General features: G+C 39.6%; 1 protein-coding gene and 1 long non-coding RNA gene across 3 annotated transcripts in view; one reads left to right on the forward strand and one right to left on the reverse strand.

Annotated features, from left to right (window-relative positions):
- The window catches only part of pard3aa (par-3 family cell polarity regulator alpha, a), a 460595-nt gene that overhangs the window by 50153 nt on the left and 388142 nt on the right, over positions 1-22300 (reverse strand). The window lies entirely within an intron of this gene.
- LOC309509220 lies at positions 13784-18497 on the forward strand. Of its 2 annotated transcripts, XR_014209820.1 has the most exons (4): positions 13784-14663; positions 14793-14828; positions 15635-15711; positions 15792-18497. It is a non-coding gene; the product is annotated as an uncharacterized lncRNA (long non-coding RNA). The 2 variants fall into 2 exon arrangements; XR_014209821.1 differs by lacking the exon at positions 14793-14828 and having other exon boundaries at positions 13795-14663.

Here is a 22300-nt window from a genome sequence, read left to right on the forward strand (position 1 = left end):
AGAAGGTTATGATGACATTATCATAATTTTTTTTATAACATGCATATGAAACAATGTATCCAACTAGACCAATTTTTTTAACATCACGAATGTTGCGATGAAATGGAAGTAGTGACAGATCTTATCTTCCGTATTGTGACGTACATCCGAGTGTAATGGATTATCGAAAATATTTAGGGCGGGGCCTTGTGTGTATGCATCGGTTGCTTATTGGATGTTGAGATGAGGGTGTGGCTCTCAAAAGTGAAGGCAGTGAAACATGAGCTAAAAGGGGCGGAGTTTAAAAACACAAAGGCCGGTTCAACAGACGAGGCTTAACACCGTGTCCTAACTAGATAAAATTCCAGCGACAGGCAGTCTGTCCACACTAGACGCGACGCGACTGTGAGACGCCACAACGTCAATCAAAAATCACAGCCAATCAGAACAGCGTGTGGGCGGAGTCTCGCGGCAAGTGCACAGCACTAGAGAGTAATCTTGACGTCGCAGAAAAATATAAACCTTTTCTAAAATAGAATTGTCGCATGTCGCCGTCGCGGCTAGTTAGGACAAAAACTCGGATTAACATGGAAAATAACCTTTTATCGCATGTCGCGGCGCGTGTAGTTAGGACACGGTGTAAGATAGTCCCAGACTAAAATGCATATTTGAGCAGTTTTAACTGAAAGCAACTTGCACTGATATATCTTAAAATATGTCAGTGCCATTGTTTTGTCTCAAGATGCACACCAGTAATGTTTTCTTATAAAGCACATTTATAAAAGCTAATTGAATCCTGTCTTTATCTAAGCTATGTCTGTGAAACCAAGTCTTTATGTTTGAAGAAGTCCAAAATACATCTGTCATCTCACCAGAAGATCCAGTTATGACATTCAGATTAAAGATTGAGGTAAAAAAAAAGGAACATATGCACAGAAAAACTGTTCACAATGAGACCTATAACATGCATTAAAAATAAATAAATAAAAATAGATAAGGGGAATTTTCACTACATGCCGACTTTAGAATTAAATATAAATGAAACAAATGTAAAATCCATGTACACACATTATAGATGGTCACTGATTCGCCAGAGCTCACTCTTGACCTTCTTGAAGAAAAACTACAGGAAAAAAAATATTTAGTAACCCCAAAACCATCCCCCTTTTATACACCTATAAATCAAATTAACAGTGTTTTCAATTCACAAAGAAAAACAGGAACGGCCACGAAAAATAGTCCATTTCGAAACTGCTTAGAAACAAGTATAACGAATATCTACCTGTCACACAGACTAAGTTTAGCCTTGAGGAAATGGAAAAGCACACAGGAACTCATTGAAACCGAGAAACACGTTTAAAGCTGAATCTACTGGGCTGTTAAAAGTCTGATGGCGAAAACTCGTGTCATTCTGAGAACCAAAGTAAGACTGTTAGACTGAACCAATGTTTCTGGAATGAAGGGGTGTGACAGTCAACGTGTGTGTCTGTATTATTATGCTTTTATCATATGTCCCTCCTGTGGTGAAAATCCAGCTTTTAATGTTGTTTATATGTCTATGTGGTGTTTTTAATGTGCTTTAAGACAAACCATGTGTAAATTCATAAGTCGACACCATTGCTGAGTATTTCCTCCTTAAAACTGCAGTGAACCAAAGACAGTCTCAAACACACGCTTTGAAATCGCTGGTGTTTCTGACGTCACAAACTACCTTGTAACCAATCAGATCAACGTGTGATCGTCAACCAGTGGATCTCTGAGCTGAGCGAGTGAGTGGAGGCGGGGCTCATTTGCATATTCATAGAACCGCATATACTAAATACATAAACAGCTTTCCTGTAGCTTGAACAGTAGTGTTCGATGAGTGTTCGATTCCCAGGGAAAGCAAGAATTGTTAAGAATGTGAATGTGTGAACCTTGAAATGCAATGTTAAGTCACTTTGGATAAAAGCATCTGCCAAATGCATAAATGTAAATGTAAATGAGGCAAGGGTGTCGAGTTACATTCAAGCTATTTTAAGACATGAAGAATATTTTTCAAGGAAAAAATGCTTAAATATGTAATTTTGGTGATCAAAGATGAGTTTTAAGGGATACAATTATTGACTACAGGGGGACTTTAAAACACACAGGGACTTAAACTTTTTATGCAAATGAATCAGAATTTTTAATGAATTAACTAAAATGGACTGTTGGAACTTAACGTTGATAATCCAGTTACTGATACACCATTCATCCACTTCTGGCTAAACTGACAGGCTAAAACTCCTCCGGCGTGACGTATCCTGATCTTCAAACAGAAGGAGATGAATGCAACATTTTTAATGATATCAATTCACAACTTGACTCGTGATGCTGCCTGAAATCATAAATCACAGCATGTCGGTTCATTTGGCCAGAGGAGAACTGAGCCTGGGTTTTGTTTGTTTGTTTGTTTGTTTGTTTTCTCCATTTCTATCACCTGATGGAGTTTGAGTTTATTATTTCATTATAATAAATAATATAATTTGAGTTTAATAGGCACTTAATCCTCAGTAATACCGCATTATCAGTTTGACTATACGGACACTTGCGGATGAGAACAAAAACTGACCTGAATAATGACACTGACACTGTAGAGTTGCTGAATCAAATTTTTTATATAATTGACAAATTTGAACACTGACACTGTTATTGAACAGAATTTTATCAACACTGAACGAGACTATTGTCTTCTGTAGAGCTGCTTACAGCTGAAATGAACTCAGTTCATAATTGATGAACTTTACACAGTTATTAGCAGAATTTGAATCTGTCTCATATTTGATGAAGTTTGCATCTTTGATTGGGTTATTTTCCTGTTCATTACAGTGAAGCTGCTTTGAAACAACCAGTATTGTATAAAGCGCTATAGAAAGGTGACTTTACTTAACAGAAATTAATCAAAATTACCATTTTGATACTGAAGTTTAAATCAAAGATACTTAAACTTAATGGCCAAACAAAAAAGCACATTAAAATTTTACTTCATGTATTTAATTTTATTAACTTATTTTTATATCGTCAGCAAAATCTTTTTCAGTTGTGTGCGTGTAGACCATAACAACAGCCGGTTTGAAGCCTTAGAGAAAAAACTGCAAAGGCTCTTCATGACTCAGTGGGTTAAATCCAGATTATTAAAGATATATCCCGAAACTGTTAGCTTCGTTTAGCGCAGGCAGGTCGATATAAACCAGAGCCCTGCTGATCCCTGAACCTGTGATTGCAGTGCGACCTTCAAACTGTGTTAGTAAAACTGAAGGCTATCAGTGTGATTACACTCAACGAGGGCAAATTAGCTCTAAACACCGATCTAATTGTCGGCCTGTCCAGAGAGCTTTGCTAACAGTTTGATAGTTAACATAAGTCATGAGGAACGCTTCTGAGATCTTCACATCCACACAGATTCCCATGATGATGTTACACTTTGATGTGTCACATGTCCGTAGCAGAACGCAAATGGTCAGTTCCTTACATTTAAACAAAATATTTTGCTAATGTTTGCCTATAAATACCATTGCAACAGTATGTAAAGGAATACCCCCCCCCCCCCCCCCCCCCCAAAAAAATAAAAATTTCTATTCCATAATTTACTCACCCTCAAGTCATCCTAGTTTTATTAAATAATATCCCAGAGATTTCCCAGATTTCAATAGTTTTCAATGAGTTTTTGAAGCTCCAAAAAGTGCGTCCATCCATCATAAAAGTAATCCACATGGCTCCGGGGGGTTAATAAACGCCTTCTGAAGCGAAACCATGCGTTTTTGTAAGAAATATTTATAAACTATAATTACTGGCTTCCGACGCATGACGAGTGATCTCTGACCCGACACATGACGAATGACCTCTGACCCGCCGCATGACGAGTGACCTCTGACCCGACACATGACGAATGACCTCTGACCCGCCGCATGACGAGTGACCTCTGACCCGACACATGACGAGTGACCTCTGACCCGACGCATGACGAGCGACCTCTGACCCGACACATGACGAATGACCTCTGACCCGCGGCATGACGAGTGACCTCTGACCCGACACATGACGAGTGACCTCTGACCCGACGCATGACGAGCGACCTCTGACCCGACACATGACGAGCGACCTCTGACCCGACGCATGAAGAGTGACCTCTGACCCGACGCATGACGAGTGACCTCTGACCCGACGCATGACGAGTGACCTCTGACCCGACGCATGACGAGTGACCTCTGACCCGACGCATGACGAGTGACCTCTGACCCGACGCATGACGAGTGACCTCTGACCCGACGCATGACGAGCGACCTCTGACCCGACACATGACGAATGACCTCTGACCCGCGGCATGACGAGTGACCTCTGACCCGACACATGACGAGTGACCTCTGACCCGACGCATGACGAGCGACCTCTGACCCGACACATGACGAGCGACCTCTGACCCGACGCATGAAGAGTGACCTCTGACCCGACGCATGACGAGTGACCTCTGACCCGACGCATGACGAGTGACCTCTGACCCGACGCATGACGAGTGACCTCTGACCCGACGCATGACGAGTGACCTCTGACCCGACACATGACGAGTGACCTCTGACCCGACACATGACGAGTGACCTCTGACCCGACACATGACGAGCGACCACTGACCCGACACATGACGAGCGACCTCTGACCCGACGCATGAAGAGTGACCTCTGACCCGACGCATGACGAGTGACCTCTGACCCGACGCATGACGAGTGACCTCTGACCCGACGCATGACGAGTGACCTCTGACCCGACGCATGACGAGTGACCTCTGACCCGACGCATGACGAGCGACCTCTGACCCGACGCATGACGAGTGACCTCTGACCCGACGCATGACGAGTGACCTCTGACCCGACGCATGACGTAGGATGTAGCGTAAGCTCAGGTGAGAAGTGATAAATGCGGAAGCACAGAGATCAGAGCAAAACAAAACACTGGACACGAATTAGAAGTCGAAAACAAGACGTTTTAAAGAAAAATGTCGGAGGATTTTGATATGAGAGAAGAGGAGCTACGTCATACGTCGGGTCAGAGGTCAGCCAGAGGTCAGAGGTCAGCCTCAACTCGACTGTGGCGACAGATCAGTAACATCTGAGTGTAATATCTGAGAGTATCGAAAATGAAAAACATGAAGGGCGGGGCTTTGGTTCTATGTAAAAATACAGTAAAACAGTAATATTGTGAAATATTATTACAATTTAAAGGAACTATTTTCTATGTGAATATATTGTACAATATAATTTATTACCACAGGAACGTAGGATGGAGATCTGGAAACAATTCATTTTTCCAGAATGAATTGTGACCCTCCTCCATTGTTTTTATCGACCACCAGGTAATAAAAAAATATTAAGATGAATCAATATGAAAGTATTAACTCGCTTAACCCAAAGCTAAAATCTGTGGAGGGAACTCAGGGCACTGAACTTGAGCTGAAACTCTAGCAAAGCCAAATCTCAGGAAGGTTATTAAAGCCCTTTAACTGTGGGCCGGGTTTAAGACAGTCTTCAACCTGAGGACAGGTTAGATGGAACTGTCAAAATCTCATGATGGAACTTCAAAGGCGAGAGCGCAGTGTGCAATACACCCCAGACAATGAGGAGAGAGAGAGAGAGAGAGAGTGAGAGAGAGAGAGAGAGAGAGAGAGAGGCTTAAGCTTATCTCCATCTCTCCACACCTCCAGGCTGCCGGACCCGAAGCCCCCGCTGGAAAGCTGCTAAACTGTTATTGTATCCGGTCAGACCTGGCCAGACGAAACGCACAGGAAACTCAACTGATCCCAGATCAATAGACATGTCAACAGTTAATCTCATTTTGCCCATCTCCCCCCGGCCACTCCTCACACACAGAAACAAACACACACCGGCGTACATGTGTTTACACACAGCGAGACACATGTACAAATCCAGGGCAAATCCGTACCTTTCTCTCATTCTTGGCATATTCCTCTTTATTTCTAGACATTCTGTGATGTAAAGAGGATCTATTACGCTTTTTTTCCATGTCCATCTGTCTTTAGTGTGTAATGTTGCTGTTTTGAGCATGAAAAAGCTCTGCAAAGTTTCTCTATATCAGTGTCAGTGTTTCTGATCTCCTGAAACTCCTCCATTGTAGTCTTGAGTTTCTTCCGGGAACGAACACGTCACAATATTCCTCATTTAAATAATTCATACGTATAATAAAGGGGCGTGGCCTGGTTGAGTTAGTTAGTAGTGTGTTAAACTGGAGGGGTATGGTAAGGGGCGGGACATTTCCCAAACACACTTGAAGCGCTCGACTAATCACAAGCAAGTCCAGAAAAGTGAAGCCAACGCATTTTGAGCGCCCCCTGGTGTCCGGCTGCAGTATAGCTCATAAACCCGCACTCTCCGGGACTCGAGCCAAACTAAAATATCAACTTCTTAATTTGTTTTTAAAGATGGTTTCTGTCATTTTATGTAGTTCTTTTTTTCAAGTATTTGTTTTTTTTTAAACAAATTTGTTTTTAGTTAGTTATCTGATGCTATAAAAACGGGGTGTAACGTCATGATTGACAGTCTGTGTGGGCGGGACATTGATAAACTACTGCGCAGACTCGGCGTACGGATGGCGTCATTGGAAATGGGATATGCTTATCAGAAGGAGGGGCTTCATAGAGACAGGAAGAAAACAGAGCGTTACTGACAGACTGGGAAGAGAGGAGCCGCAACAATGGAGAATATGAGGAAAATATCAACATTCAAGCAGGAAAACCTGTTCTAGTAGAGTCCTAAAACAACATCAAGACTTTGTAAAAGGGCATAACAGGTTTTTCTATGACGGAGGCGGCTGAAGAATGACATTATAATCCAAATAAAGCTAGAATGATTTAAAATATGTCAGATTTTTAAATTCCACAAAAAACAAGGAACTCCCGCACACTATCAGTACTTGCAAATGAGTATCAAAATGTATTTATTAGCAACGTTTCAGTCTCACGACCTTCATCAGGAATATAGCTTTTTAAATTCCACAATGAGCCCAAAGGAAAACAAGGACCGCTGATAAACTCAAAATGACGCTCCAAAGATGAAAGTGCTTATTTGGACTTGATTGCTTTGTTTCAAATCTCTCTTCACCATGTTAGTCAGTTTTAGAATAATCTAAAGAGTATGTGGTGATATTAGACATTAGCCCAGTTTAAAGACACACACAGCTGGTGCACTTAAAACAACACACACACACACACACACACACACACACACACACACACACACACACACACACACACACACACACACACACACACACACACACACACACACAGAGAGAGAGAGAGAAAGAGTCTGATTCTCAACGTTATTTGAGATGGAATGAGAAATGCTTATTCTTCTATTGCTTTATTTGCCTTCAGAGAAAATGGGTTTTGCATTTTTATATATATATATATATAAATATAAAAATATGTCAAATTCCTCCTCTTAGCCATTAAATTACCAAAAGTATATTCTTTTTAAACAGAATTTGTTCGAGCTCAAAGTAGTAAACAAATCTCAGCCATTTTTTCCCTGTCTCTTTTTTTTCTCTCCCTCTTGACATCCTTTTAGTTCATCTTCTTAAATGTTTTTCCACAGGCGAGTAGATCAAATTGGCATTTTTTTCCCCCTTGCTTGTCTTTGTGAATTAATTCAAATAAAATGAGAATCCCTGATGTTTGAAGAATTTTTTATTATAAACGGAGGCTAATCTTTAACTTCAGAGTTCTGTTAAATGAAAAGATCATATCTGCTCTCTCATAAAAATGAAAATGACATTGAATACGAACTGGCTTGTCTGCGGTGTTAAACCGTAATTGCATTAAAAAAAAAAATCAACTGAAAAGACTTTGAAAGTCTACAATTAAATGCAAATGTTCCCTGACAGCAAACAGGATTTCGACAAGACTTTTGACTTGGAAATAGAGTTTCTTTTATAAACCCAGACTGATGATTTCAGCCAATAAAGCTGAACCGTTAGATGCTGAGTTAGAGGAAGTTTGCGCAGGATAGTTTGGCCATTAGGGAAAGCAGGCCTCGCTTTGAAAACTTTGAAAACATTCATTTAAAGTATCATAGTCCTTCGATATTTCTCAGTGAATTAATTAAATCATAATCATCTGCTTATATGCATGAATGTTCGTCATCTGAGAGCAAAGCTTTGTGTCTTAATAAAGAGAAGAAAAACAAACAATAATGCAACTGTAACGAACTACATCTATTCAACATTTCATCACAAATAAGCGAGTGATGACACTTCACAGAAAATGTCTTTTTTAATCATTTTTAAATCTCTCTCTCTCTCTCTCTCTCTCTCTCTCTCTCTCTCTCTCTCTCTCTCTCTCTCTCTCTCTGCATTTAGGCTGCATTTATGTGATCAAAAAGCAAAGAAAACTTGTGAAGTATTACAATTTAATATAAAGCTGAGTCTTCGGCATCATTACTCCAGATACTGTATATAGGAAGGCAAATGTAAAAGTGTGTGTGTGTGTGTGTGTGTGTGTGTGTGTGTGTGTGTGTGTGTGTGTGTGTGTGTGTGTGTGTGTGCGTGTGTGAGGCCAGCATCTCTCTCCTCCCTCTGGGCTGTACAACAGAATAAATGTGTCGGATTTCATAAGCTCAGGTCTGATTTATTGAGCGAGGCCAATGACATGACCAACTTTCATTTATTAGCTCTGTGACTCCCAATCTATACACACCTAAAGGTATGTGCCTCTCTCTCTCTCTCACACACACACTCACACACACAACTGTTCAGACTATGAGACATGCTGTAACTCTCAGGAGTGTTCCTCATTTAGCATGGTCTCTGCTAAAGATAAACAGGAGGTGTAGTCCAGGTGGAGAAGTGGGATCTGAGTGGGAATAACTCCAGGCTCTGAGACATCCACCGTCCTGACAGACTGAAAGATGACCTATGTCAGTGGAATGATGGGTAAATAGTGTTCGAACTGGACTGTGAAATCCATTAGCAGAATTATCATTAGAATTATCATATAACTAGCAACATTGCCATGGCTCTGTGTAATCGATTATAATTAAAGGAATAGTTCACCCAACTATGGTATTTATGTTGTGTATGATAGTTTGGTATGAGGAACGGGCTGGAATGAATGTCGTCAGGGGTGTTGATAGAAATACTGCTGTGCCCCAGTAAAATATTACTGATAAATCCGTGTCTGATAACAGAGATTACCATATACTTATCTGAGAATGTACATTTCCTGAAGAAAATGTGAGTGGTGCTTGCAGTGGCAAAACTCGCCACTCGGTTGCTAGGGTGTTTCTTGTGGGTTGCTAGGTGGTTGCTAGGGTATTCTGGGTAGTTAGTATGGCCAAAGTCCAGTTTATTTCTAGAGCACATTTAAAACAACAGAAGTCGACCAAAGAGCTATACATCCAAAATCATAAATAAACAAAAAATTTTATAAAACAACAACAAGACGACAAAAACACACAGCTCTCAAACTGAAGTAAAAGCCAAAGAAAATAAATATGTTTTAAGACTAGATTTAAAAACGGAGTGCGTTGGGACCAGCCTCACAGACAATGGTAAATTATTCCATAGTTTAGGGGCCGCAACTGAAAAGGCTCTAGGGACAGCTAAAAGCATGCAATCTGCCGACCTAAGTGACCTAAGCATGTTGCTAGGTGGTTGCTAGGGTATCCTGGGTGGTTGCTAAGGTTTTGCTAGGTGATGGGTGTTGCTAAGATGTTTTGGGTGGTTGCTAAGGTTTTCTTGGTATACTGTATATATATATATATATCAATCATATCATATGTTTTATATCATATCATATCCACCTCATTAGTCACTCTTTTTGTTTTCTATCATTGCAAACTATTTATATTATTAAAATTTGTATTTATTTATATATATTTATATTATCTCTCTCTCTCTCTCTCTCTATATATATATATATGTCTTATATATAAGTTCATTCACAAATACAAAACCATACTACATAAACAAAACCTTTACAGTAAAAAAAAAAACGGTATATATTTCATTTTTATGCAGCTTATTCAACTCTAATATAGCTTGTTGCAATTTATCTCCAATCCAATGAAGGGAACAACACTTGCAAATTACTTCTATCATTTATCAGTTTTATTGTTTTATCATCTCTATTATGATCGTGACATTCATCTGTTTCTATTTGTTGTTGCTGTATAAAAAGAAGCAAGACAGCTTTTTGGTGTGCACTTTACAGATGAGAGAAAGTCATATGGGTTTGTAACGGCATGAAAGTGAGTAAAAGATCACAATTAAAAATGTTGGCGTGAACTATGCCTTTATTTCTCTGTAATTTGTGTTATACGAGATAAAGGAGAGAGAAGTGAGAATTAATTTGACACATTTGCAAGGATCTGCATAAGGAGAGGGAGACGGGTCAGAAAACAGCTTGCTCAGACTGGCAGAGCTCCTGGTGCCCGGGCACTGCTGGAGAACAGGTTCAAACAACCAGATGTCATACGGGGAAAAAAATAAATCCATGAAGAAAAACGCACAAACATTGCTGTCTCCATGCCTGCTTTCATGCTGTTTTTCAAAATGATCATTGTGCGTCTTCTCACGTCCTCACACACACACACACACACACACACACACCTCTACGGTCACGAGGCAGCATTCGGGGAACAAACACACGTTTTCCTGCACCAGCCCCTTCATTGTTTCCACCACGCTCCGCTGATCACATTACGTCTCCGCGTTAAATCGGGTGACTGGGTCTCCTGCCACAAAGACTGAGACCGAACCCTTGCATGTACGCCAAACGAGGACATCCAAACATAACCAACCTCATTAATTTCTCCTATCAAACGCGCCTCGCCTGACGAATGCAGGAGCTCCGAAAGTCTCGCGCTCCTCCAGGAAGATCAAAACCAGCTCGGCTGATTGATAGCGAACACTAGAGGAACACCAGTGGAGAACAGAGGAGACACCGGCACGCTGATGAAAGCAGCTGGGAAAGAAGTACGAGAGGCCGTGATGCTATCGGCAGTCGCAGATCAACAGATGCATGCTGGGAGTCAGGTGCTCATGAATACACACTTCGCTTGACAAAGGAGAAGCGGCGTGTTGGAAAACTGAGGCGGACGATAGATATGCATGATGTGCACTTTATAAGATCTCTAGATAAAGTGTCTGTGTGTTTGTTCGATGAAAGCACAACCGTAAGAGAACAACAGCTTTTCAGGTTAATGTTGGACAATATGTCATGCAGAAGAACGACAAAAAGCTCCAGTGGTGCAGCTCGCCAAAAACATCATATTCATGAATATTTATGAATTAAAAGTCATGCTACTTAAATGTATTATTATTATTTTTTAAACACTTATAATTGTTTAAACACACAAAATAATTAGGATTTATACACTCACTACAAAAAAAGGTTTGTTCAAAAAGTGAATTCTAGTATACTGGGTTTACTGTTTTTAAAATAAAACACACACACACACACACTCGCACACACACACGCACACACACACACACACACACACACACTTGCATGCACACGCACGCACATACACGCACACGCACACACACACGACTGTGTGTCAAGGTCAGTAAGTTTCTTAAAATAATATAATCTGACCTTTTTATGACACGACAAAATCAATTCAGTTACTTCAATAATAAGTTAAAACTTTCTGTTGGCATCCTGTGATAATCATAAAAATCTAGTTGCAGTCTTGTTATGAAATGTGCTATTCTTAATAATAATATTCATTTTACAATAACTACTTTCTAAACAAACAAAAAAAAAATACCATGGTCTGGGTGGATACTCGATTCTGATTGGCTGCAGGGTGTCCATTAAAAAGTGATAGAGGACACCTAGTAAAGGAGTTCTGGTGAAACTGACTGTTTACCGTTCGAAATTAATAAATAAATGCGCTGGCTACATCAGCTGTGAGTAACCATAGCAACAGGCAGTAAACTGAAGGGTTCTACGAGCTCAGCGGACTATACTCCGTTGCTAAATAAACCGTCAGGCGTAACCAGGGAAACCAAGGTATTATTTGTAAAAACTTTAGATTTCTATTGTAAAACTAATTAAAATATAAAGTAATGTTTTAAAAATTTGTTATTTGGCAAGTGATCATGGTATAAGCGGGTTAATGCCGACGAGGTGTCCATTAATACCTGACAATGGACACCTCGTCGGCATTAACCCTTACATAATCTGACCTTTTTATGACACAGCAAAATCAAATCAGGTCAAATGTCATGTGGACATTCAAATGAAACGTGTCCATTTTAAAATGTGTTAATGATGATCAAGATGTGTACACTCGCGTATAAAGTGTCTGGGTTGCTGTTTGATGAAAGCACATCCTGAAAAGAATGAAAGCTTTCCATGTTAATGTTGGACGACGCATTGTGCAGACGAGCTACAAACTAAAGAAAGTAGAAAGTAGGCCGATCGCCTCATCATGCTCAAATCAACAACGGTCTCCAACCTCATCCACCACTTCTTCACACACTAACCTGCAGAAAAGGTAAAACAAGGGGCAGGAAAAGCATCGTCAACAACCTTGACAAACATGAGGGGAACTGTGAAAGAAGGTCCCTGGGTCTGAGACGACGAGTTCAGGGAATCAATGAGCTCTTGTGTCTTGCTAACAACGTCTGGCACATCACAACGATTGTCCGACAAGGAACTTTTGTTTTCCTCTGACACTTCTGAACTGACGGCGACGTAAACTGACATCTGTGACATGAATGACACACAGCAGAGTCCGTAACCACACTCAAACAAACAGCGTACCAACTAACTGCATGTTTAATGTGCGTCAAACCATTTCATAGGCCCTTTTAATGCCGTATCCTCACACAATAGAAGCTTTGGTTGAGGTTTGCAACACTTGAGGCCATAAATCCCCCGCTTCTGAATCCCCTCTCGTCTCACCACGCTCAGACAGAGCAGCTTTTGTGTTCCCGCAGCATCGACGTCCCTCCCTGACCCCTTCACGAGTCCCCACTCCTCAGACACAAACCCTTCAGTTTCTCCACCGCGCAGACTGATGATGTCACATCAGAGGGTCTCCGGTGCGAGCCGATTGGCCGAGGTCCCAGCAGCCGTGCTGTCGAGAGACGGTCTTCAAGGGCTTCCGCTTGTTGCCTAAAGAGACTATAAAGAGCTTGGTGAAAGGGATTGGAGGAACGGAGAGATGAAAGAAGTGAGGCCGCGTCGATATATGGGAGGAATCGCGACGTGTGAGGTCATCGTTGGAGATCCTGACACACAGGAAGTAGAAAGAGCTTCTCTGTGTGAGGATGGCCTTGATGAATGAACTGAAGATGATTCGTTCTGCTCTGTTTTTCATTGATGTTAATAATCATTTGGAACCAGAAGTGTAGGCAGGATTTTCCATTGGGGAAAGACACACAAATGGGTGGTCCAATAGGCAAATTAAAAACTGGTTTCTTATTCCATATTATTTCAAAACCAGATGTTATCCACAGAATAAACAAAATAAGGCAGTATAATAGCACAGTTACGGCCTCAGATGTATTATGGGGTACTTCAAAGACTAGACTAGACTAGACTAGAATAGGACAGGACAGACTAGACTAGACTAGACTAGACTAGACTGGACTGGACTAGACTGGAATGGAATGGAATGGACAGGAATGGAATGGAATGGAATGGAATGGAATGGAATGGACTGCACTGGACTGGACTGGACTGGAATGGACTGGACTGGACTGGACTGGACTAGAATATAATATAATAGAATGTTACACTTTCTTTTGATGGTCCCTTTTGAACATGCTGTTGACTATAAGTAACTTTGTAACTACATGTGAACTAACTCTCATTAGAGTATTAGTAGACTGTCTGATTAATATCTGCTAACACTTTATTCTGATGTAAGTAACTTTACAACTACATGTAAACTTATTCTAACCCTAACTCTACCAGTCTACTAAAACTCTACAAACACTCTAATGAGAGTTAGTAGACATGTAGATGCAATTTTACTTAGTCAACAGAATGTGTTAAAGGGACCATCAAAATAAAGTGAAGCCGAATAGAATAGAATAGAATAGAATAGAATAGAATAGAATAGAATAGAATAGAATAGAATAGAATAGAATAGAATAGAATAGAATAGAATAAGTATGGTCATGCATGGTCATTTTCAAAACTGTGTTTTTGGTCTTATCTCATTCCAATGCCACAGAATGGTTACCATATACCATTGAATTGATATGGTTCTCAACGAATACCATGGTATTGTCATCATGAAAATACATGATTATCACATTTCAGATGTTCTCAGGTTTCTGACTACACCAGCACTACCATAAATATATTGTCTACATGTCTGAGCACTGTGATCAAAACTGACGGAGGATGAAAAGCTGAAGTTTAACTCCAGCCAAGATTATGCCACAGCATATCTCTCTCTTATCTATGCATCGCCTCACACTCCAAGAGAAATAGAAGGAGAGAGACGGATAGAGAAATAAATCACGCTGAGGTAAAGTGTTTGCTTTACTCAGATCAACAACAGAGAGAAGCGGAGAACGGCCCTGCTCATCTATGACTGATCAATTCCAAACATCTGCTTCAGTCCATGTTACAAGAAGAAGAAAAACTGATTTAAGACTGTTTGGACAAGAGGAGGAGAGAGAAAATAATGGTATGTGACTCCGTTGATACCAAGTACCAAACAAAAATGTGTTCACTTTTACAAAAACTAAATTTCTGATGAGTTAAAGTAGTGAAAACATAAGTTGCCATGACTTATTGATCATATCATTTTTTACAGTGCACTGCAATACCGGGGTACATTTGGTTGGACGATGTGAGTGAAAGTTGTTTTTTTGTAGGCAGCATTGTCTTATGACAATACATTTAATCAAAATAAATCATGTTCAATATCTTTTAGTCTTTTTCAGTCTTTTTAATTTTACTTTTATTTTTAAATTCAGATATACACAGATTCAGATATAATTTTAATCTTTCACTTGTAACTTTTGTTGACAAAATGATGAAAATGTACTTTTGTGTCCAACCGTAACAGAACAAAAATATGTAGACGTTTATTCATTTTAAACATACATACCAATTTAAGTTAAGTGAATTTATCATGCTCATGCTTTAGAGACAACACAACTATCTATCTATCTATCTATCTATCTATCTATCTATCTATCTATCTATCTATCTATCTATCTATCTATCTATCTATCTATTTATCTATCTATCTATCTATCTATCTATCTATCTATCTATCTATCTATCTATCTATCTATCTATCTATCTATCATGAGTTGATGCTCAAGAAACATGTATGATTATTATCAATGTAAAAACAGTTGTGCTTCTGCAGGTTTTAGTGGAAACCGTAATTATTTCCCCACACGTGATTTACACACACACACACGCACACGCACACGCACACGCACACGCACACGCACACGCACACGCACACGCACACGCACACACACACACACACACACACACACACACACACACACACACACACACACACACACACACACACACACACACACACACGCACACACACGCACACACACGCACTACGAGCTGAAACACACTCCTCTTCACCAACTAAAACCCTTTCCGCTCCTCCATCTGACCCATCAGTGCTGCTCCTGCAGGACGTCCCATCCCTCCACACCTGGAGACCACATGGATTAACACTTCCTCTCTCAAACACACAGGTATGCTCTCTCACTCCATCTCTCTCTTTCTCACCCTTCAAACTACATCTGTTCAGTGAACGGTTTATCTGTCTGTTTAGAGTCTGCAAACATCTCCCTGCGGGAAAGACCATCAACATGCCTTCCCGTAGCTCTAACTGTCCAGTAATGCCAAGGTCATGGGCTGCATTTCCAACAACTGATGAAAATATGTACCTTAATAGCAGTGTAAGTTACTTTGGATTCAAGCGTCTGCCAAATGCATGGATGTAAATGTAACACGCGCTTATGTAAGCCTGCGCCTCTGAGCCGTGGCCTAGTTTCCTCTTATCAGTCATGTTTATGTCTCTGTCTACAGTTCAGGCCACTCACCTGGTCAGGGTTTATTACACATGCACGACGCGACGCACGAGATTGATGGACAGATGTTGTGATAAGGCTGGTCACAGGTTGTGTTGTGTATAAATAACACCAAGGCCGAAGCTTTGTGTTTAACAGAGAGGGCAGGGCGATCCCATCAGCCCTGAGAGGAAAACCCAGACTGATATAAGGCCAAAAACAATGACCGACCGAGAGTGACCGAGATCCACCGTATCTGCTTGGCCTATATGAAAGAGAAAGCAATTCCCCAATTCTATTCAATTCTATTCAATTCTATTCAATTCAATTCAATTCAATTCAATTCAATTCAATTCTATAAATTAATAAATAAATGTGCCATGGTACTTTGATATATACCATGGTACTAAAATTTACATACTATAGCATTTGCATGATAAACCAAGGCATTTTTCAAGATCTACCACAGTACATGACCTTAAAAAATATGGTAGTACCATAAAACCAGAGCATAAGTGTGGGCGTACCCTGGCATACAAATAAATGACTATCACTGAAAATCCAGCTTTTAATATTGTTTATGTGTCTATGTGGTGTTTTTAATACGCTTTAAGACAAACCATGTGTAAGTTCATAAGTCGACAGCATTGCTGAGTATTTCCTCCTTAAAACTGCAGTGAACCAAAGACAGTCTCAAAAACACGCTTTGAAATCGCTGGTGTTTCTGACGTCACAAACTACCTTGTAACCAATCAGATCAACGTGTGATCGTCAACCAGTGGATCTCTGAGCTGAGTGAGTGAGTGGAGGCGGGGCTCATTTGCATATATATTAATATGTCATTTTGGTGATCAAAGATGAGCTTTAAGGGATACCAATATTGACTGCAGGGGGACTTTAAATACCATGGTACTTCTATCACTGAACCAGTGTAACCGCAGTACTTTCTGCGAGACACATGTAGCATCTTACTATTCACAATGTCAGTTCTTTAAAATATTGTAGCATCACGGTATAAAGGTCAACTCTATGACACATAATCATCTGCTTATTATTGCTGCATAAAATGCAATTAAATATGTAATTTTAATGTATTAGCAGCATTACTAAGATCATCACCCTTCCTTTCATAATAATAATATCTTCAAATTCTTTGTGTCTTGATCTTCTAAAACGGTGTGACGTTAACGAACTAGCTTCCGCGGCCTGATCGTTCAACAACAGGTTTAATTGTATTAACCTAATGTGAGGAAAACATTGGGAATGCGTATCGGTCTAGAACATGGAGATAAGACAGGACAGGAGAGATACACCTTCAGGCTAATTACCCTTGATTCATCAGCTCACAGTGACGAAAAGGGATAATTGATTTCCAAATTAATAATGGAGCCCCAGATGAGACGCTTTCCTCGGCTTCCTCGGCAGGCGCCGCAGTCTGTCTGTCTCGTTCTCTCTCTTTCCCTTTCAGAGGTCTGATACCATCACTCGCATAATAATGACCGGAGAGACACACAGAGCATAAAACATGCATCCAAAATGCATCTATTCTTACACGCAAACAATTTCTCTGTTTCCAAAGACATTAAGAGACCTTCTGAATAATAATAATAACAAAAATAAAATAAATAATTAATGTTCATGTAGTCTTGCTGTGATTCTTGTATTAAAGAGGACCTGTTACAAGATGTAGTCTCAGGTGTCCCCAGAATAAGTTATTACCCCCATTTTTTTGTTAAAGCAGACATGCTGTCTTTGTGCATGTATCTTTAAATGCAAATGAGTTGATGCTCCCGCCCCCTTATCCAGAAGTGGGCGGAGCCTTTACAGCTCGTACCTCGATACTCTGCCAATAACTGAAACATCTGTTTGTTTTTGATTCTCATCTTTATCATGGTCACACTCGCATGACGTTGTCATCAGGAAAGTTATTATTTGCATGCGTTTTAAAGTCATATCAGTCTAAACTTCTGATATATGGTTTTCTGAGTACAGACATTCAAAACACACACACTCAGAAAGCTGGCTGTCAGACGGCGCGTTGCGTGAGTATTAAACTAAGTTCTCTTTCACGTCTTATTGCACTTAAATTGTCAAATACACACAAGGTTCACACAAAATTCACACAAACACAGTCAGTTATGTCTGTGAACGTAAACAGCAGGGAAAGAAAGTGCATGTGTATATTAAATCTGTGTATTAAAGTGAAAGCAGCGTAATATACAGTACCTATCGCTGTTAATATGAATCAAACAACAAAAGAAAAACAGAAAATCACTCTTTGCTCTTGACTGAATAACTTTAGTAGCTTTAATAAGAATATATTTGTGACTTGAATGCTGCTGTTAAATGCTCTGGCGAGGAGATAAACATGGCGGACTGTGTACAGCTCATTTAGGGGGGGAGCTAAGCTAATAGGGCAGCGGTTGTGGGCGGGGCCTGTGCAATGGGACTTCACATTGGAGCACATTCTTAAAAGGCTCATTTTAAGACATTTTCAGATTTACGGAGAAAATAACAAATGGAGGGTTTGGATTTTTACCACAATAGGGGGGTTGTGTACAAACACTGTGGACACATAAATATGTAAAAAAAAAATATATATATATATATATAAAAGTGAATTTTGCATAATAGCTCCCCTTTAAGATGAAGATGAAACTTAACCTCTTGAAGAGCACTGACCTGCCTTCGGACTTGGCGTCACTTTGTTTACATTTACTACATAGAATGCCGTCTAAAAATATTAATAATGTTAACAAATAATACACCATTTGACAGTTCTAAGGGTTTACCTTGAGGCCGGATGGGCTACAACAGCAGAAGACCCCACCGGGTACCACTCATCTCCACTACAAATAGGAAAAAGAGGCTACAATTTGCACGAGCTCACCAAAATTGGACAGTTGAAGACTGGAAAAATGTTGCCTGGTCTGATGAGTCTCGATTTCTGTTGAGACATTCAGATGGTAGAGTCAAAATTTGGCGTAAACAGAATGAGAACATGGATCCATCATGCCTTGTTACCACTGTGCAGGCTGGTGGTGGTGGTGTAATGGTGTGGGGGATGTTTTCTTGGCACACTTTAGGCCCCTTAGTGCCAATTGGGCATCGTTTAAATGCCACGGCCTACCTTAGCATTGTTTCTGACCATGTCCATCCCTTTATGACCACCATGTACCCATCCTCTGATGGCTACTTCCAGCAGGATAATGCACCATGTCACAAAGCTCGAATCATTTCAAATTGGTTTCTTGAACATGACAATGAGTTCACTGTACTAAAATGGCCCCCACAGTCACCAGATCTCAACCCAATAGAGCATCTTTGGGATGTGGTGGAACGGGAGCTTCGTGCCCTGGATGTGCATCCCACAAATCTCCATCAACTGCAAGATGCTATCCTATCAATATGGGCCAACATTTCTAAAGAATACTTTCAGCACCTTGTTGAATCAATGCCACGTAGAATTAAGGCATTTCTGAAGGTGAAAGGGGGTCAAACACAGTATTAGTATGGTGTTCCTAATAATCCTTTAGGGGAGTATATATATATATATATATATATATATATATATATATATAATTAATAAGTAGCTAATGCATTCATCATTCAGCATTCATCAAGAACAAATTAAAATAAAAGATTTATATTAAATTAATTACTAATTTCTTACATATCTTCCATATTAGTGAATACAATGTAGCACGGTTTCAATGATAAACACTGACAATAATAAGAAAATATTCTTGAGCAGAAGTTACATTTTAAAATATATTTAAATAGAAAACAGTTATTTTGATTTGTGATAATATTTAATAATAATACTTTCTTAACTATATTTCTAATTAAATAAATGTAGCCTTGGTGAGCAGAAGAGACTATATTGGGTATATACGTAAGTTTATAATATTTTTAACTTTATATAAATAAAAAAAATGAACTGCTGATGTAGATTCAAATGATCAAACATTTTGAGAAACATGATTGACATGATATAATGGTAAATTATTCTTAAAAAAAACAAAACAACATTAAGCATTGTTTTTATGCTGACTTTAAACAAAACTTTTCCCATCGAGAGCTTCTCTCAGCTTCAGTTTCTCCAGGCGCAAACATTCGCCTACGCCAAACTGCTCATCACACACACATCAGAACATCACACATCTCCAGCACACCTCCACCTGTCCTGCCGATACTGTGAGGATGATCAAGAGCCCGTCTCAGGTGAGACCCGGGACACCGTTATTTACCCCAGGAGAGAGAGCAAGACATTTAGAAATCAGCATGTGATTGCTCTTTACCGATCGCTCACTCGCTCCATAAATTGTCACTCTCCTCCTCTCATCTCCGTGACCTGGTTTCCGAAGGCCCAAGGGAGGCGGGATCACATTCCAAAATATCTTGCCAAAGAATTCCCAGCCAAAACTGGTTGATAGCAATAAAACGAAATGAAAAAAAAAAAAAAATCATGTTTGATTTATAAATTGCAATTGAAACAACAATTTTTTTTTATAACTCGAACACATTGGTTTGGCTTTTCTCTTATTCTGTGATATTGAGCTCATCACTCTTGCGTATGAGACATTATAGGCATATCACGGCCTGTTTGTGTCAGATCAAAGCAGTGAGGTGTTTTGTCTGAGTGTGTCATTTCCTTCAGGTCTTCATGAGGACCGTTCTTCCCGGATCCCAGACGCTCCTCCATGCACACGGAGAGACGTGTTCTTTATGATGTGGCCTAATGTATACGACTGCGCGCCATTATAAAGCTATTAAAAAAGCTTAGCTTCATGTGGCTTCCTCCATTCATCAAAAAAAGCAATATTGTTAGAGGGATGGGTTTTGTTCCCAAAGGAATCTCATTGTAAGGAATGTCATTAGTCAGGATTTGCTCCAGGTTGAGATGCTCTTGGAGAAGAAGGAGCTTGTTTGACTCCAGGTGCGAGAAGAAAACGCCCAGTTCTCCTTTCAAGATCTGCATGACATCAACATGACCCTGTTTACTTTCCTAATACACATTCCTGGTTTTATTGTGCATGATTCAGCGGTGCGTGTTATTCAAAAGACTAATACGTGTGTATTCGCAATCGTTCATCAACATGTAAAAGCGTGTCCTGCCTTTTTGAAACTATTTCCATTTGAGTTGACGTCACCAAACCCTTTTATTTTTCACACTGAACTCCTACTTTTCGCAACTCTTTTCACAACCGATTCACACGTTGCGCTCTCATTTAGTTAATTCAGACGACAAATATGTCAGAAAAGTTTGCGAATGCCACTTCAGGTTCCCTTCAGAAAGGCCAGCGTGACTGGTGTGTGTGTGTGCAGTGGGTTATAATGAACGAGTTTAAAGCTGGAAACCCTTCAGAGACAGAGAGATCACCAGGGAACTCTTATCACACAGAAGAGCACAGTGCTTTCTGTGGCTGTAATGAGTCTCGCTCACACACACACACACACACACACACATCTGCCAGCTCAGCCAATCCCCTGAGATCCTCACGTGATTGACAGCTCCTCGAGGCTCCTCCCCTTTCACCGCGCTCGGGATACGATGAAGGAGATATATGAGAGGTAGGAGAGATCCTGGAGAATTTATGCTGTATCTTTATACTGACATCGATCAATATTTCAAATCTGTCATTTAAAATCCACTGTGAGTGGATCCGTTTCACTGGCATCAGATAAACTACTCGGTTTAACCTTTTTATCCCAATATCAGGGTCCGCAAATAACTTGAGTCTCCAGGCTGATAACTGAGACAAAATATTTCTTACCAGCCATGAAACGTATTTTGCAAGATTTATTCATTTATTTCTGCATTTCTTGAGAAATATATAATTTATTTAATAATAATCATAATTATTATTATAGCAATATTTACTATTATTATTATTAATATTATTATTGTTGTTGAGAAATATATAATTTATTTAAAAATAATAATAATAATAATAATTATTATTATAATAGCAATATTTACTATTATTAATATTATTATTGTTGTTGAGAAATATATAATTTATAAAATACTTTATATGCAATATTTATTATTAGTATTATTATTATTGTTAAGGAATATATCATTTAAATGCAATATTTTCTACTATTATTATGGTAACACTATTACTAATACATTGTTAACATCAAATGTTGTATTTTTTAACATTAGCTAATGCACTGTGAACTAACATGAACAGCTGGATTAACAAATATGAATAAATACTGTAACAAATATACTGATCATTGTTAGTTTGTGTTAATGCAATAA

This window comes from Leuciscus leuciscus, assembly GCF_965113295.1.
Source record: "Leuciscus leuciscus genome assembly, chromosome: 11".
Lineage (NCBI taxonomy): Eukaryota > Metazoa > Chordata > Actinopteri > Cypriniformes > Leuciscidae > Leuciscus > Leuciscus leuciscus.